We start from the raw sequence: 18,646 nt of genomic DNA on the forward strand, positions 1-18,646 counted from the left end.
ATCAGTGATTAACTCAATAGAAAGAATGGTATTTTAACCGGGAATCGGTGATTAACCAAAAGAGATGAGAGTATGGTATTTTAACCGATAAACGGTGATTAACCAAGAGAGAGGACTTCAAAGACGATTGTGTTTGATCCAAAGAGTGGGTGTATCATTGATGCAGATTGTTGAAGCAGACTTGTCAATTGTTTGATTCGAATTGCACTAAACTCTATAAATGGAGGCGAGTACTCTGAATAACTAGGGCCTACGCCCCGTATGCAGAGGTACTCTAGACAAGGGTAGGAAAAAATCCCTCTCATCCTTCTCCGTTGCTTAAGGCTCGTAGCATGTAACTCTCATCATGATTGACAAGTGTTGAAGAAGATTCTTTGTGTGGCTCCTGATAATGAAATATTGCTTATGAAGAAGGAGACTTGACAATTACTTGATTCGAATTGCATTAAAGTCTATGAGTAGATGTGAATACTCTGAGCAACTCGGTCATTCGTCCCATACCCAAAAATATTCAGAATGAGGATAAGAATTCACCATCTCACCCATTCTCTACTATTTAAGGCTCGTGGTGTGTAATCCTTATCATAACCGGCAAATGTTGAAGAAGAACCTTTGTTGTGCTTTGCCTAGCGGTTTAGTATCCAGCATGTCTGCAATGTCTTGACTTAATTGAAGTGTGAAGTCTTGAGTTGAGATGAGGTCCAATGCAGATCCAACAAGGGGGACTAGCCTCATCAAATGATCAAGTGACTTTTGATCACTTGACTAGACATGAGGAATAAGCACAATCAAAGGATTTAGTTGATCAAAGAAGGCTTTGATCAACTTAATCAAACAGGGGAAATTTCAGTTGTAAACCAGGCATAAGAATGCTAAACCTAAATTCTAAGGGAAACCAAAATAGCCTAGAATCTAAGGGAACATTGAATAAACATTTATTAAAAAACTATCTAAAAAAATTAGTGATTAATTATAATAATTAAATTAATGATCATTTGTACATAAAAATATGAATTAAGAAACAACTAAATCATATCATTTGTTTATTTCCTAATTAATAAAAAAGTGCATAAAAAAGCATCATAAAATAGACTAAAAAATGGATTTAAAAACAATTTAAAGAAAAACACAATGAAACCATGAAAAACTAAATAGAGAGATAAGGGAGGTGCAACATTGTGTATGTGGTTAAACCCAACAATTAAGGCGTTGGGCTTTGGGGCCGAAGGTCCAGTTTTTTATTTCTTTGCAATCAGAATGAGTGAGGTGTGCTAGGAATAATAGGGTGCAGGTAGCAGAACGTTGGGCCTGAGGCCCAACCAAACATCCAAAGCAAAGCAAGGAATCAACCAATGCTTATTTTCACGTTTTCAGCTCGTTTCCATTCAAACTTCTCATGCCCTGAGTAAATGGCTCTGTCACGCCAGAATTTTCCACCGGCGAAGGCGGAGGTTCAAACCACCTCAAAATCCTATAAATTAAACCATCTTGATCTCACCTACCTCAATCCTCTACTAATTCTTCCTGATTCCCAACCTATGCCTCAAATTGAAAGCAAACATGAATGAACCCTAGTTTACCTAAATAAAAATTAAAAGAAATCATGGAGGAATCAAAGCCTCTCACATTAGGGCTTTGAATCCTCAAGCCAAACACTATATATTGGTAGATCAAGCAAGGAGAAAGGAAGTGAAGAACCTACCTACAAGGAGGAGGAGTTCCTCGGTGAGTGTTGAATTCGAAGGTGAAGACGATAAAGTGAAGAATGAAATCCAGAGAATATCCAGGTAACTGCTCCAAATCTTTGTGTAGCACCTCAAATTTGCACCCTCCCATTTGTACATTCATTTCATTTTAGGTCATTAACATTGCATTCACATTGCATTGCATCAGTCAGGACTGGCATCAGGAGAAGTCAACTGTGCAAGAGATCAAGTTTTTCCATGAGACAAAGGCCCTATGGGTGTTCCAATGAGCTTATGTGAACCCAAGGTTCATTTTGATGCAATTTGGCCAAGTGTTGAAAGCTCAAAGTCCACAGTGCATGACCAAGTCATCTGAGGCCCATAAAAGTCAACTGTAAGTCAACTGAGGGCTAGGAGGTGGAGAGATGGGTTGAGACGCTTCCTTCATGTCCCAAAGAAGTTCATTTGTCATTACAAATACTTATCTGGAAGAATTTGAGGTTAGAAATCATTTCGTTCTTTTCTCGAATTAATCTTGGAAATTCAAGTTGAGTTGGATGATCCCAGTTGATTACGGAAAAGTTGATTTGGTTGTGGAAATTTAATCATGGTTGCATTGAGTCCATTCTTTTCTTTTTTTGTTAAGTCCATAAGTTTGGTCCATTAACCATTTTCCAAATTGATCCATTTTCTAAACATTCATTCAATATCCACGTTTGTCCATATTTCATCTTGATAAACCATTTTCAAAAGCCCATTAACCATTTTTCAAATAATTCCATTTCATTATCCAAATCATAATCCATAATCCATTTAGTTTGATTTTAACACAATCCATTTTTACAATAATCCATTATCCATATCCAATTTAGTTTATCCGTTTAAAACCAATTGCCATTATCCAATCATACCCATATCCATTTGTACAAAACCAAAATTCTGCATTGCATTTAACAGCAACACATCAAAATTCAGCAACACATCAAAAATTCTGCATAAAATGCATTAAAAATTCTGCATTACAAATGAACAAAAATGCATATAAAAATTCTGCTATAAAATTCTGCATAAATCCAAAAACAAAATCCTGCACAATAACTGCCAAGCCAAGCCAAGGCATCAAAACCAAGCTACACTTCAAGCTGCTATTCAAACTGCAAAACATAACAGCAAATGAGATTTCAAGCCGCATAAGCCGATACAAAAAACCTGCAAAATACTAGGGGTGGCAAAATGGATGGATTGGATGGATATGGATTGGATCGTTAATGGATGGATCAAAACAATCCATTATCCATTAACAATCCACTAAAAGTTTTTTAAAAATATTCAATCCAATCCATCCATTAAGAATAAAAATCCATCCAATCCATCCATTATCATATTTTTAGTGGATGGATATCCATCCATCCATTTCTTTTTCCTTTAAAATTTTTCTTTTTTGAAAAAAATCACTTATTTTTTTGAATTTTTTTTTTGAATTTTTTTTTAATAAAACAATATCAGCTTTTTTAAAGAAAAATCATTTTTTTTCAAAAAAAATATATTTTTGTATTTTCGAAAAAAATAATTTAAAAATTGTTTTTTTTTCGAAAAGAAATATTTTTTTTATATTCGTAAAAAAATAAATTTTTCGAAAATAAAATCAAAATTTGGTATTTTTCAAAATTATTTTTAAATTTTTGGAAAAAAAACGATTTTTTGTATTTTCAAAAAAAAATATTTTTTTTCGAAAAAAATAAATTTATTTTTATTTTTCAAAAAAAAAGATTTTTTTTCGAAAAAAAAATTATTTTTTATTTTTTTAAAAAAATTAATATTTGAAAAAAATTATTTTTTTAAAATTAGATAAAAAAAATTCATTGGATCATTAAAATGTGTTGGATGGATTGGATCAATCCATGCTTATAAATGGATGGATTGGATCAATCCATTAACTTAATTTTTTATGTAGTGGATGGATTGGATGGATTTTTTGATGGATGGACTGGATGGATTTTCTCTAAATGGATCCAATTGCCACCCCTACAAAATACACAAGCAAAAAGCTGCTCCGAGCGAGCCAACATAAGAAAAAGTGCACAAGCCAAGCTGGGAATGCAATTCCATACCTGCATAATAACAGAAAAATTTCACAACCAAATAACAGAATTTTCTTCTAATCTTAATCTCATAACTCTAAAAAATAAAAAAAAACCTTCACCTCACTACACTTCCAGATTTTTCCACATAACAGACTCAATCTCATTTCTTCCTCTCTCCCAATCTTCTTCTTCCAAACTTCATCACAAACTCTTCCAATCCTTCAACCAAAACCTTCAACCACCGTAACCGTTTTTCAATTCACAATCACCTTCATCAAAAACTCCAAACTCCATAGCCAAACCTTCAACCACTACGAATCCGTAACCGTAATCTCCGTTCACCGAACCCTCACCCTCACCATACTCCATAACAACAAGAAAATAACAAAAACAAAGAAAGAGAAGAGAAAAAGAGCTTAACAAAAAGCGACTTCGTAATCGCTAACGGCATCACCAACCTTCACCACTTCAATTCACTTCTCTTCATCCTTCAATCCTCTTCCATCACCTTCTCCTCAACGAACCTTTTCTCCACCCTTTCTCACCAAACTCCAATCAACTCAACCGCTTCAACCTTCTTGAAAGAACATAACCGTAACAAACTCTTCTTCAACCACGCTCCAACCTTCTTCCAAATACCTGCAAGATCTCCCTGGGGCCGACGTCAATCCGTGCGTCTCCGTCGCTCAACAATCCTGTGAGAATCCGACACCATAATCCGTTCGACACTCAGATTCACGTGCAGCCGGCTCAGCGGAAGTAACTACGAGTTCACTCAGAGTCGAATCATTGCGTCGGAACCGATTGACGAAGGATCCTGAGTCGTGAATCATCAGCGAGTGACGGCGATGATTGTTGGATGCGAGGTTTAGAGACAGAGGAGTGTGGTAGTGTCGGTACGATCCATTCGAGCGGCGTCTCATGCTTGAACGCGATTGAGGTTAACGGCGATAGCGGTCAAGGCATGCTAAGCACTTTTCTGCAAGTGCTTTTCTTCTTTTCTTTCCTTCTGCAGGTTATGTTGGTGCGCTTGGACATCTACGCCTTGGCAGTGTGGGCCTGAAATCCGAACAAGTTGCTAATCACACCCCTGCAAACAGGCCTCTACCCTCATACCTCCCATTCAGTGGGCCTACACCCCCAAGGCCCATGTTCAATTCCAGGTTTTTTTGTTATGGCTTTGCTGATAGGTGTTGTTGTTGTTGTTAGAATAATTAGGATTATAAAACAGAATAATTAGGATCTTTAGGATTAATTAGGGATTTAGGATAAGTTTTAGGATTTTATTAGAAATTTAGTTTAATTAGAAACATTAGAAATATTAGATTTATATTGAAATGTTAGATATTTAGCTTTTTTTAGAATTTTAATTAGGTACTAAAATTTGGTTAGAATTTGATTAGAAAGTAATTAGAGATAAATTAGGAGTAGAATATATTAGAAGTACTGTTAGAATTAGCTTAATAGTCTAAATAGATTTTAGAAGCTAATTAGAAATTTTAGTTGGTAATAGAAGTTATTAGAAACAGTAATTTTAGGATTAATTGTGGAAATAAAAATTTGATTTTAGAACTAGTTAATTTGATTAGAAATTTTGGATTAACTTTAGAGATAGGATAATATGTTGATTAGTGTAATATACTTTTATAAGTATTAGAACTAATAGAGATTAGTCTAATTTTAGAATTCTAGATTTTCATTAGGAATTTTAAAAATAGGTTAATTTAGCTTTAGAAATTAGAATAGTTTAGGATTTAATGGATTTCTAATTAGGATCTCATAATAGAAATTTAGGTCAATATTACTCCCTAACTGTGAAATGACTATTCTACCCTTAGGCTTAGAAATAATTCGGTCTTGCATGCTCCCTTAATTTTAGGACATATCATCACTTGATTAAATGAATTTCACGTGGAGTTTGAGCTTCCGTTTTGGATTTTTGTTCCTCTTTGGCCCTAGTCTTGGACTAGTGGTTTGTGATCTCACTTTTGAGTTGTGTTTCAGGTTAATAGCACAAATGGCCTATGCTTGATGATGTGCTTCCATTGGAGTCGACTCGTGACTTGTGTATAACTAACATGACTTTGTTTTGTAGGGATTGAAGCTTGAGCTTGAGCTTATAGCTTACACTTGTGTGCATTAACTTGTGTTGTCTGTATAGATTAACATTTGATGTTTACTGTTGTCTGTCTGAGTACTGATGATACTTGATTGATTTCAGGTACATTTAGTCGCTTACAGTTCTTTAAGAACTTGCTTGCTGCTGCTTGGTTTTTAACCACTTGAGGTAGGACTTCTATTCTCCATGTAGTCTGGAAGACCTGGCCTGTTACTTGGCCAGGAAACTGTCTGAAGTCCTCCTTAAGAGGCGATGTTTGTGGTTGTTTACATTTGTGCCAAGCAGGTAAAGACCTCAATGAGGCAATTGGCGGAACCCAAGGGATATGCAATCTATCCCCCGCTATTCTGTTGAGTCGTCCCTCTGCTCACACCACTGTGTTGATGCATTGGGACACAAGCCCAAGATCTTGTACAGTGTACAATCGAGTCAGAGTCTTGAGCGTAGAAGGGTTCCATCTTTCTGAACCCACGCTCCTTTGTCTGAAGCTCTCCCTAACCAGGGATAAGAGCTGTGAAGTCTAATCTTCACTCACCTTTCATCAGCTTCACCTTAGCCCATCAATGGCAAGGTTAAGAGCTAACCTTACCCCGATACAGAGGCTTGTTTGTTGAGGTTGATATGACCCCTCGACTAAAGCCTAGCCTTGATGTTTGAGCCCCTTGTTGGTGTGTTTATTTCATGCTGTATATGTTTGTGTGGTGCGATTGTATCCCCTAGGTTTGCTAGACTCCGCGTAGTCTCGTTTGCATGACAATTAAGGTAGCACGGTTCCTTCGTATAGGACTTCCTTTCTTGCTTGAGCTTTCCTAAAACACAAACAAACATTATCCCCTCTTAAGGATACGTCAACTCCTTCTACTACAGGTGAGTAAGTCTCCAATGGTCGAGCATCCGGTAGATTGCGTAGTGACGTTGTCCATCTAAAAAACACAAACCAACAGGAATAGTTTAGCCGAACTACGGCAACTCTGATTCTCATGTTCAGATGAGATACGTAGGCACGAGATGCGATGTCTTGTCGAGTTTGACTAACAACTAACACTAATTCTCTTCTCTCGCCCTCGTTGCGTTTGAGACCTTCTTTTCTCTCGCCCTCGTTGCGATTGAGACCTCCCCTTTCTCTTGCCCTAGTTGCAATCGAGACCCTTCTTCTTCCTGTGTTGGTGTTAGGAGGTGGATGTAAGCCCAGCGATTGGCATTCCACATCCTGTGTCTTGTTGTGTGCTTGGAAGCTGATGTAAGTCCATCGAGTGGCGTTCGGGTTCCAGTGTGTGTTTTGGTTCGGATGCTGATGTAAGTCCAGTGATTGGCATTCAGGCTCCTCGTTTGCCTCCTTGTGTGTGTTTTGGTTCGGATGCTGATGTAAGCCCAGTGATTGGCATTCAGGCTCCACGTTTGCCTTTGCCTGCGTTTGTTTGTGTGCGTGTTAGCCGAGCTACGAATGCTCTGATTCTCCCTCGTCCAAAGGAGATACGTATGCATAGGATGCGACATCCTAGCGAGCATGTGTCGCTTCCCCAGTCCGAACTACTTAGACTCTGATGTCTATGCTTGATAGACTAAGTAGGCCCAGGATGCGATATCCTGCCGAGTCAGTTTCAGTCTGTTTTCTTGTGTCTCCTTCATCCAGTGTGTGTGTGTGAGCAGTGTTTTTAGCAACCATTTTCCCTTCCTATTGTGCGTGGATCCCGTCGAGTACGACGGATGCGTAGGGGTGCTAATACCTTCCCTTCGCATAACCGACTCCCGATCCCATTCTCTTTGGTCGCGAGACCACGTCTTTTCCAGGTTTACTCTGAGCGTTTCCTTTCCCTCTTTTGGGATAAATAACGCACGGTGGCGGCTCTGTTGTTCTTGTTTTCCCGCCGGTTTTTCGCGTAATGCGATAGCTGGCGACTCTGCTGGGGAGAAAGAGAAGTTGACCTGTGCTGGTCCATCTTCCCTAAGCGAGTCTCTCCTAGCGCTCTCTAGGTTAGGGATTTGGTTGCTTTTTGCTGTGTTATTTATTGCATTCATTATTCATTGTTTGCATTCAATGTGTGCATTAATGTTTGCATTCATTTATTTCATCTGCTGTGCTGGCTGTGTTTTCTCTGATTGGGGGTGGGAGTTACTCGAGGTAAAAGGCCCAATACCCAGGCTATGAGTGCAATCTATGAAACCTAGGAATAGAGTGATTCATGGGAAGCGGGTGGTATGCGCCACTTAGCGGAACATTGACATCACGAGCAGTTCAGATTCTGATGGGGTATCATCGGTGCATATATCTGGTGTGCACAGGATGATATTCTTGAAAGGGTTGTTTATCCTGCGTTTCTCTCGACCTAACCCGGGCCTAGATGACACCCGTGAGTGGGAGGGAATGATTATTACAGGTACAGTTGCTGACTGGTTGGTGACTTGTTGGTGACTCTTGGTACTGATGGTGACTGTGAATTATGGACACTTATTTCTGGGACGCCGGAGTTCTGTCCATGGTTTATCAACGGGTTCCGTTTATTTCGGATCCCCGGGTTGAATTTGAGAGTACCTGTTCAGAGGATCTGATTGTCATCCGTTCAGTGGATGTTCCTGTGATGATAGTGATGTAATCTCCGGTTCCGTTTATTTTGGAACTCCCCAAGTCGGATTTATGGTGACTCAGTTGACTGTGACTAGTTCAGAGAATGGGTCTTCAGAGGAATTGGTGGCGCGGTGACCTGCATTCATGCATTTGCATTCATCTTCATTCAACCCATGTCGATCCGTACTCAGGGTCCATTGTTGATTGAGATACTGGTTGAGAGACATCCAGATGTCAGATTGTTATTGATGAAAAATTATTTGTCTCAGTGATGCTAGAATCCAAGGACGGAATATTCCTGGTACGGATAGACATTGCATGTGTGAGTCATACTAACCCATTTGCTATTTTGTAGGTGTCAACCGGTGCGCATAGCTCGTCTGTTCAAATTTCCTGCTAGGGGCAACAAATCCAAACTGATGGATCCACTTAACACCGGTAAAGGCAGACATGTTTGGGATCGGTTATCGGCCAGATCAAGAGTCGTCTAGACCAAACAGAGGACGTCGTCCACCGTACATCTTTGTCAGTGCAGGAATGTTGGATTCTGATCATGCTTATTCAGTGAGTGAAGAGATCGACCGCGACTGCGAGCTCGAGTTGTGGATAAAGTCGTGCGTACCAGGCAATTGGAAGGCCTCCAAAATCACCACTGTCGCTCATCCGGAAGTATAGTATTTTTGTGTTTTGATTTTGTTCGCATGAAAGCCATACGTTTTGCCCGAAACGTAATGGTCCATTGTAAGGGCCATCTCATGTGTTTCATTGTGCAACATTTTGCATCAGTAATAAATAGATGTTTTTGTGATCAAAAGCGGTGCTCCCTGTTTTTCACTTTTTGTAGTTATAAAAAATAAAATAAAAATGGCAATGTTTTTATTTTCTTTCCTTTTGATTCATTTGGTTCCGACCTTAAAAGTGATTACCCTCCTGATCTCATCGATAACAATTTGGTTACGCCTCTATATGACTTCGACAATCCAAGCTATCATGCCGAAGAAAAAGGCGAAGAAGATTGTGATCTGCTGGAATTAGCTAGGTTGTTGAAACAAGAGGAGAAGGTGATTCAACCACACGAGGAGCGATTCAAGATTGTTATTCCGAGTACCGCCGAGTTCAGAAGAGAAATGAAAGTTGAGGCCGCTTCAGAGGCGAGTCAAGAACAGAATGGTAGCCCTGTTGAAAGAGCAGGTTGATATCTTCACCTGGTTGCATCAAGGTACACCAGGGTGGAATACCCATGTTGTGGGGCACGAGCTACCATGGAGAGAAGACTGTCCTCCAGTGAAGCGGAAACCGGTGCTAAAAGATGAGAATGTGTGTGGACTATCGAGACGTGAATAGAGCTAGTTCGAGAGATGAATTCCCGGTACTCCACATGGATGTATTGGTTGATAGTACAACTCAATTCTCGGTGTTTACCTTCAGGGATGGCTTTCTGGCCAAAATCAAGTGGAATTGTCGCCAGATGATATGGAGTAAACAAGGTCCATCACACCAAAGAGTACCTTCTTGTTGTAAGGTGAAGAAGAAGGCCGGTGCCACGAATCAAAGGGCTACGGTGACTTTGTTTCATGATATGACTCATCGAGAAAGCAAATGCCATGTTGATGACATGATGACAAAGTCCCAAGCAGAAGAGGGGCACCCGGTGGACTTGATCAAGTTGTTTGACCGGTTGAGATAACTCATACTGTTGAGTCTAAGTCAGTGCACTTATGGAGTGCTGTCCGGTGAGTTGCCAAGGCTTGTTGTGGGAAAATCAGAGGAATCGAGGTCGATCCTGCGGAAAAAAAAAGAAGAAAAAAAAACAGAGAAAGAAAAGACAATACTAGAAACGCCTGAACCGAAAAAAAAGAAAGAAATCAAATGGTCAGGTGGAATGATGACTGCCAAGGGGCATGGAAAAATGAAGAAAAAATGAGTAGCAGGAACCTCTGATTCTGATACCTTCCAGGGAAGAAACAATTGTTAATCTGGTACTTGACAGCCTTTAAGGGGTCTATGAGGTGCATACTGTGTCAGCATGACTAGTCTTGTCGAAAAGAGCACGCAATTTACCCAAGCAAAAAGTTTATCGACTGTGAAACAATACACTCACTGCTCGAGAAAACTTGATGTACTTTGGCATAGGCTGCTCGCCGATTGAGACAGTGTATGCTGATTCATACCACCTTGTGGATGTCCAAAATGGATCTGATCAAGTATGTGCTTGAGAAGTCAGCATGGACCGGACGGGTTGCAAGATGGAAAAGTAATTCTGAATGATTCATGGTATACAGCGACCCATTGATGATTCTCAACCAAGGAAGTTTGAAGTCCCTGATGAGGACATCTCGAGGTACTCAAATCGAAAGATTGAGAGTGACCGATCCCGGAGGAGGGGCCTGACCCTGAATCCGAACGGATTCTGATGTCTGATGGGGAGAGTTTAAAGTGAATGAGCTAGTGCTTCCCCGATAACATTTGAACGTGCCAGTGATAGTGGCTGAGTACGAAGTTGGTATCCTGAGTGTCGTACTTCGATACGTGCATCTACTGGGGCAACGCCTTCCTCATTCAGTATGGGATGGAAGTGATATTGCCTGCTGGAGGCTAGATCTCATTGTGGGGAGTCCAGATGGATGAGAAGTTAGAAAAGGGCGAGTGGATGAGGACTCGGTACGACGCATGGAGCCTGATTGAGAGAAGAGTTCGACAGTTACTTGTCATGAGGCAGTTGTACCCAGTAAATGAAGCGTGTTGTTAACCGAGAAGTGGGACCTCGTGGGTAGCATGGAAGAGATGTGGTGTTGAAAAGGATCCTTCCTCCTCAAGACGATCGTGGGGCAAGTGGATAAACAGTTGTAAAGGTCCATTCGTGGTCGAAAAGGTCTCCTCTGACAGAACCTTGTGATTGATGACCACGAATGATGAAGATTTTCCATTCCCTATGAATGCGGACGCAGTTAGAAGATACTTCGTGAAAAAAAAGAAAGACCCGCTGGACAAAAAGAATAAAAGAGTCCAGGCAAAAAAGGGGTATCCCGGCGAACCAAGAAAAAAGAGAAAAGGTTCGGGCAAAAGTTAGGGATAATGAAAAAACTGTACACCCGGCAAGTCGAAAACCCCACAAGGGCGACTTGGGCAAAAAAGGGTATCCCGGTGGACTGAAACCTGAAAGGGCGGTCCAGCCAAGAGAGGGATTGAAACGGACAACTGCGTCCAGCATGATCGTTTGTGCTTTGGTTAAGACAACACAGCTAGTCTCCGACAGAGGTCGATTGGAAGCGTCTTGTTCAGAAGGCCGAAAGTGCGAAAAGTCTTGAGGACATATGGGGTGTAACCGAGTTGGAACTCGACGAGATCACGGTTTCACATTGCCATTAGGATAGATTTTTTCCTTTTGTGCACAATCACCTCTTTCCAGGGTTTGCCTCCTGTGTATTGCTCAATTCTGAGCCACTTTTTGTTTCAGTCAATAAAGTGTGTGTTCAGTCAAATAAATTTTGTTTTTGTGTCATTACCGCTTTGATTACGAAAATATCTGTTTATTTTGATAAGAATACTTGCATTTTGAAACATAAAGGTCCCTTCCGATGCATGCTTATAAGATTGAAATCTGGAAATCTTATTCGGAAGTTTGGGTGACCAAGATGTTGAAGTGTTGGCACACCTGGGGCGCGATTTTATCTAACAATCTCTTGTGCAGGTACCGGTAGATATCTTCATTCGCTGGCAAATAGTGATATGGAACCTTTCGGAAAAAAAAGAAATCCCCACAGAGTCCAACCAGGGGCAAGGGATAGACGAACAGTGAAAGGACGATGAAGGATTACGACGACGATCCTGGAAAGTTAACCAAGAAGACTCTTCAAAGTCTACGGACTGGAAGGTTTGTATGAATCCCAGGAATTCGATCTTTGTAGGATGAATCAGAAAAGTCCAGGCGATTCTGGAAGATCTCAAAAGTGGAAAGCTGACATTGTGGGTGGACGATGGAGCCGTTGTTCGACAACTCGACAGGTGTTTCGTGCCCAATAGGCCGTATTTCCCCAATGGGTTTGAGAGTGTCATCTCCCTAGCAGATTCGAGATCAGTGCCTTCTCAGCAAGCCTGAAGGTTACCGTATCCCCAGCGGAGTTGTGATTCTGAAGTTGTCTTCCCAGCAGAGTTTGTGTTGATGGTTCTCCCCCAGCAAGGTCCCCAAGCGGATCGAGTCCGGTGAAATCATCCCTAGTAGAGGTAAGGGTTGGTTGCCTCTTCTAGCAGAGTAATCTCCATGCAGTTCGGGTTCGATGGAGGTCATCCCCAGCAAAGTTTGTCTTTCCCCAACAGGGTGGAAATTGACGTGGTAATGAGATCCTCAGCACAGTTCCTGGAGCTCCCCGGTGTTGTCTCTGGAGGAGACGTGTGTTTTATGCATCCATCATTTAGACAAGCATAGCATATTGCATCATTAGTGCATAGCATTCCCATGATCATGGGGCATTGCGCAAGAAAAAAAAACTCATGCATCAACATTGCAAATATACCCATTAGCCCTGGGCCGTGGTGACCAACCGAGATTGGGTTGTTGGAAAGAGTTTAGCATCGCGCCATTGGATCGGCTTCAGAGCTGAGTTCCCCAGCATGGTTGACAGGTTGGTGTTTTCTCAGCAAGCGGCTCCTTAGTCGAGCGGGTATCCCCAGCAGTACAATTCCCCTAGAAGATGTGGGTGTGTCTGATCTCTCCATGTAGAGTTGACCCCTTAAGCAGAAAGTGTCTGCCATTTCCTTCTGCGCTCCCCACTGAGTTATACCCTCGTGGATGACGGTTGTTTCCGTTCCCTCCCTAACGGGATGGGTTTTCCCTGTTGAGTTCTTTCCTCATTGGGATGAGTCTTGTTTCAGTCTGCCTTTTGGGATTGATTCTAAATTGCCTTTCTGTCGGCTGTTTCTTGTGCTTCCCTGGGGCATAAATGAATAGTTGCTCATTAATCGGCACTCATTCATCTTATCCTCAGCGGAATTTGTGGTTTTCTACCCAACCGGTAGTTGTAAAATCCCACTTTCATCCCCTAGCAGAGGTAACCTTTGTGGTTCATTCTGTCGGTTGGCTTCTACCTACAACCAGGTAGTTGTAAGTCCTATCTTTGTGGTTTTCTACCTACAAATCGGTAGTTGTAAAATCCCACTTTCATCCCCTTGGTGGAGTTAACCCTGTGTGCTCATCTTATCAATGACTGGTTACTTTTTCGTGGTTTTCTGCCTACAAATCGGTAGATGTAATCCCCTCTTTGCCGTTATCAGTACCCCGTTTGCAGTATTGATAGTCTTGTCCCCCCTGGATACTTGCCTCGATCAAGCAGTATTGTCCCCAGTGGGTTTCTCACTTCCCTTTGGATATTTGCTCCGAATAAGCAACTTCATCCTCTTTTGATTGGTCATCTTTGCATACCTATTCCTGGTACCCCGATGCCTTTCTTTTCGGTCGTTTATCCATTTAACAACCTGCAACCCGGCTATAGATAATATATTTCATGTACCCTTTGGTCAATCTTTTGATTGTTTTCTCCGGCAGAGTAAGATTCGTATTCCTTGTGGAATCGAATTTCCATCCTTTAACAAGTTTGCTTTCGCTCTCTTCAGGATGATTTCGGTCGTTTTATCCATCTAACAACCTACAACCCGGTTATGGATAATCTTCCATGCGAGTATGTTATCTACGTTTTGACGGCTATAGATAATATATCTCATGCGCTCTTGGGTCGAAGTCGTCCTCCCCAGTTGAGTAAGATTCGTATTCCTTTGTTTGGAATCGAATATCCATCCTTTAACAAGTTTGCCTTTGCTCTCTTCAGGATGAGGTCGGTTGATCTATCCATTTAACAATCAACCCGGTTATGGATAATCTTCCATGCGAGTGTGTTATCTACGTTTTGACGGCTATAGATAATATATCTCATGCGCTCTTGGGTCGAAGTCGTCCTCCTCAGTCGAGTAAGGTTCGTATTCCTTGTGGAATCGAATGTCCATCCTTTAACAAGACTGCTTTTCTAGCCCTCTTCAGGATGTGGAGTGTTTTGGAACACAAACCAATTCACGTTTTGGTCGGTCACCTGTTTTCTGCCTACAACCCGGCATCCTTGGTGTTCCTTCCTGTCTACTCTCTGTCATGACCTTGATCCCTAGTGAAGATTCCTCCTCTCCGTTGGTGTCGATAAACGTCGAGTTTTTCCCCATCATCCATTGATGATTTGGTTGTGTTCGCTCTCCCTAGAAGAGTCCTCCTCTCCGTTGGTGTCGATAAACGACGAGTTTTTCCCAATTATCCGATGATAATTTGGTTGTGTTCTCACTCTCCCTAGAAGAGTTTTCTCCTCTCCATTGGTGTCGATAAACGTCGAGTTTTTCCTATGCGTCCGATGACGTCTAGTTGCTTATCCCTCACAGATCATTTGGTAATACCATATGATTCCCCTCAGAGTTTTCTCCTCTCCGTTGGTGTCGATAAACGTCGAGTTTTTCCTATTCGTCCTATGACGTCTAGTTGTACCCTTCCCCAAGTGGATTTACCTCCCCGCTGGTTTCGATAAACGTTGTGTTTTTCTCATTCGTCCGATGACGTCTGATTGTATACCCTATTCCCAGTCATTCATTAATGTCTGGTTGATTTCCCAGCCAGAATCCCCAGTAGACGTCCTATTTGGTGTCCGGTTGTGGTCTCCCTTTCGTCCTATGACGTCTGGCTGAGTTTTCTCCTTCTCCGTTGGTGTCGATAAACGTTGAGTCTCCCTTTCGTCCTATGACGTCTGGCTGAGTTTTCTCCTTCTCCGTTGGTGTCGATAAACGTTGAGTCTCCCTTTCGTCCTATGACGTCTGGTTGAGTTTTCTCCTTCTCCGTTGGTGTCGATAAACGTTGAGTCTCCCTTTTGTCCTATGACGTCTGGCTGAGTTTTCTCCTTCTCCGTTGGTGTCGATAAACGTTGAGTCTCCCTTTCGTCCTATGACGTCTGGCTGAGTTTCCTCCTTCTCCGTTGGTGTCGATAAACGTCGAGCTTCTCCCTTTCGTCCTATGACGTCTGGTCGAGTCTTCCCATTCATCCTATGATGATTGGTTACCTCTCCGTTGGTCTTGGTAAACGTTGAGTTTTTCCCCATTACCTTCGCTGACGTATGGTTGTATCCTTTCCTGGTTATCCCCAGTAGAGTTGAGTTACCTCTCCGTTGGTTTTGGTAAACGTTGAGTGTTTCCTAGTTGTCCGTTGGCATCTAGTTGAGATGATTTCTGTTCCCATTCATCGTGTGTCGATGTCTGGATGTGCTTTACCCTGAAAAGAAAGAAGAAAACAAAAAAAATTCCCAGCAGTGTGCGAATTCTACGGTACTTGGTATTCAATCCCTGTTTACCCTGAAAGTCTGACAGCCGTTGCTCTCATCCATTCGGGTTCCCAGTTGATTGAATAGGGGCAGCTGTAGCACCTCAAATTTGCACCCTCCCATTTGTACATTCATTTCATTTTAGGTCATTAACATTGCATTCACATTGCATTGCATCAGTCAGGACTGGCATCAGGAGAAGTCAACTGTGCAAGAGATCAAGTTTTTCCATGAGACAAAGGCCCTATGGGTGTTCCAATGAGCTTATGTGAACCCAAGGTTCATTTTGATGCAATTTGGCCAAGTGTTGAAAGCTCAAAGTCCACAGTGCATGACCAAGTCATCTGAGGCCCATAAAAGTCAACTGTAAGTCAACTGAGGGCTAGGAGGTGGAGAGATGGGTTGAGACGCTTCCTTCATGTCCCAAAGAAGTTCATTTGTCATTACAAATACTTATCTAGAAGAATTTGAGGTTAGAAATCATTTCGTTCTTTTCTCGAATTAATCTTGGAAATTCAAGTTGAGTTGGATGATCCTAGTTGATTACGGAAAAGTTGATTTGGTTGTGGAAATTTAATCATGGTTGCATTGAGTCCATTCTTTTCTTTTTTTGTTAAGTCCATAAGTTTGGTCCATTAACCATTTTCCAAATTGATCCATTTTCTAAACATTCATTCAATATCCACGTTTGTCCATATTTCATCTTGATAGACCATTTTCAAAAGCCCATTAACCATTTTTCAAATAATTCCATTTCATTATCCAAATCATAATCCATAATCCATTTAGTTTGATTTTAACACAATCCATTTTTACAATAATCCATTATCCATATCCAATTTAGTTTATCCGTTTAAAACCAATTGCCATTATCCAATCATACCCATATCCATTTGTACAAAACCAAAATTCTGCATTGCATTTAACAGCAACACATCAAAATTCAGCAACACATCAAAAATTCTGCATAAAATGCATTAAAAATTCTGCATTACAAATGAACAAAAATGCATATAAAAATTCTGCTATAAAATTCTGCATAAATCCAAAAACAAAATCCTGCACAATAACTGCCAAGCCAAGCCAAGGCATCAAAACCAAGCTACACTTCAAGCTGCTATTCAAACTGCAAAACATAAAAGCAAATGAGATTTCAAGCCGCATAAGCCGATACAAAAAACCTGCAAAATACACAAGCAAAAAGCTGCTCCGAGCGAGCCAACATAAGAAAAAGTGCACAAGCCAAGCTGGGAATGCAATTCCATACCTGCATAATAACAGAAAAATTTCACAACCAAATAACAGAATTTTCTTCTAATCTTAATCTCATAACTCTAAAAAATCAAAAAAAACCTTCACCTCACTACACTTCCAGATTTTTCCACATAACAGACTCAATCTCATTTCTTCCTCTCTCCCAATCTTCTTCTTCCAAACTTCATCACAAACTCTTCCAATCCTTCAACCAAAACCTTCAACCACCGTAACCGTTTTTCAATTCACAATCACCTTCATCAAAAACTCCAAACTCCATAGCCAAACCTTCAACCACTACGAATCCGTAACCGTAATCTCCGTTCACCGAACCCTCACCCTCACCATACTCCATAACAACAAGAAAATAACAAAAACAAAGAAAGAGAAGAGAAAAAGAGCTTAACAAAAAGTGACTTCGTAATCGCTAACGGCATCACCAACCTTCACCACTTCAATTCACTTCTCTTCATCCTTCAATCCTCTTCCATCACCTTCTCCTCAACGAACCTTTTCTCCACCCTTTCTCACCAAACTCCAATCAACTCAACCGCTTCAACCTTCTTGAAAGAACATAACCGTAACAAACTCTTCTTCAACCACGCTCCAACCTTCTTCCAAATACCTGCAAGATCTCCCTGGGGCCGACGTCAATCCGTGCGTCTCCGTCGCTCAACAATCCTGTGAGAATCCGGCACCATAATCCGTTCGACACTCAGATTCACGTGCAGCCGGCTCAGCGGAAGTAACTACGAGTTCACTCAGAGTCGAATCATTGCGTCGGAACCGATTGACGAAGGATCCTGAGCCGTGAATCATCAGCGAGTGACGGCGATGATTGTTGGATGCGAGGTTTAGAGACAGAGGAGTGTGGTAGTGTCGGTACGATCCATTCGAGCGGCGTCTCATGCTTGAACGCGATTGAGGTTAACGGCGATAGCGGTCAAGGCATGTTAAGCACTTTTCTGCAAGTGCTTTTCTTCTTTTCTTTCCTTCTGCAGGTTATGTTGGTGCGCTTGGACATCTACGCCTTGGCAGTGTGGGCCTGAAATCCGAACAAGTTGCTAATCACACCCCTGCAAACAGGCCTCTACCCTCATACCTCCCATTCAGTGGGCCTACACCCCCAAGGCCCATGTTCAATTCCAGGTTTTTTTGTTATGGCTTTGCTGATAGGTGTTGTTGTTGTTGTTAGAATAATTAGGATTATAAAACAGAATAATTAGGATCTTTAGGATTAATTAGGGATTTAGGATAAGTTTTAGGATTTTATTAGAAATTTAGTTTAATTAGAAACATTAGAAATATTAGATTTATATTGAAATGTTAGATATTTAGCTTTTTTTAGAATTTTAATTAGGTACTAAAATTTGGTTAGAATTTGATTAGAAAGTAATTAGAGATAAATTAGGAGTAGAATATATTAGAAGTACTGTTAGAATTAGCTTAATAGTCTAAATAGATTTTAGAAGCTAATTAGAAATTTTAGTTGGTAATAGAAGTTATTAGAAACAGTAATTTTAGGATTAATTGTGGAAATAAAAATTTGATTTTAGAACTAGTTAATTTGATTAGAAATTTTGGATTAACTTTAGAG

The 18,646-nt window shown here is 40.9% G+C and overlaps 1 long non-coding RNA gene across 1 annotated transcript; it reads right to left on the reverse strand.

Moving 5' to 3' along the window:
- Window positions 1–2,771: 2,771 nt before the first annotated feature.
- Window positions 2,772–17,313, reverse strand: LOC127085968 (uncharacterized). Its single transcript, XR_007789360.1, has 3 exons — window positions 17,149–17,313; window positions 3,889–4,001; window positions 2,772–2,839 (listed from the first exon to the last, which is right to left on the reverse strand). It is a non-coding gene; the product is annotated as an uncharacterized LOC127085968 (long non-coding RNA).
- Between the last annotated feature and the right edge of the window lie 1,333 nt (window positions 17,314–18,646).

Source organism: Lathyrus oleraceus, chromosome 5 (genome assembly GCF_024323335.1).
Source record: "Lathyrus oleraceus cultivar Zhongwan6 chromosome 5, CAAS_Psat_ZW6_1.0, whole genome shotgun sequence".
NCBI lineage: Eukaryota > Viridiplantae > Streptophyta > Magnoliopsida > Fabales > Fabaceae > Lathyrus > Lathyrus oleraceus.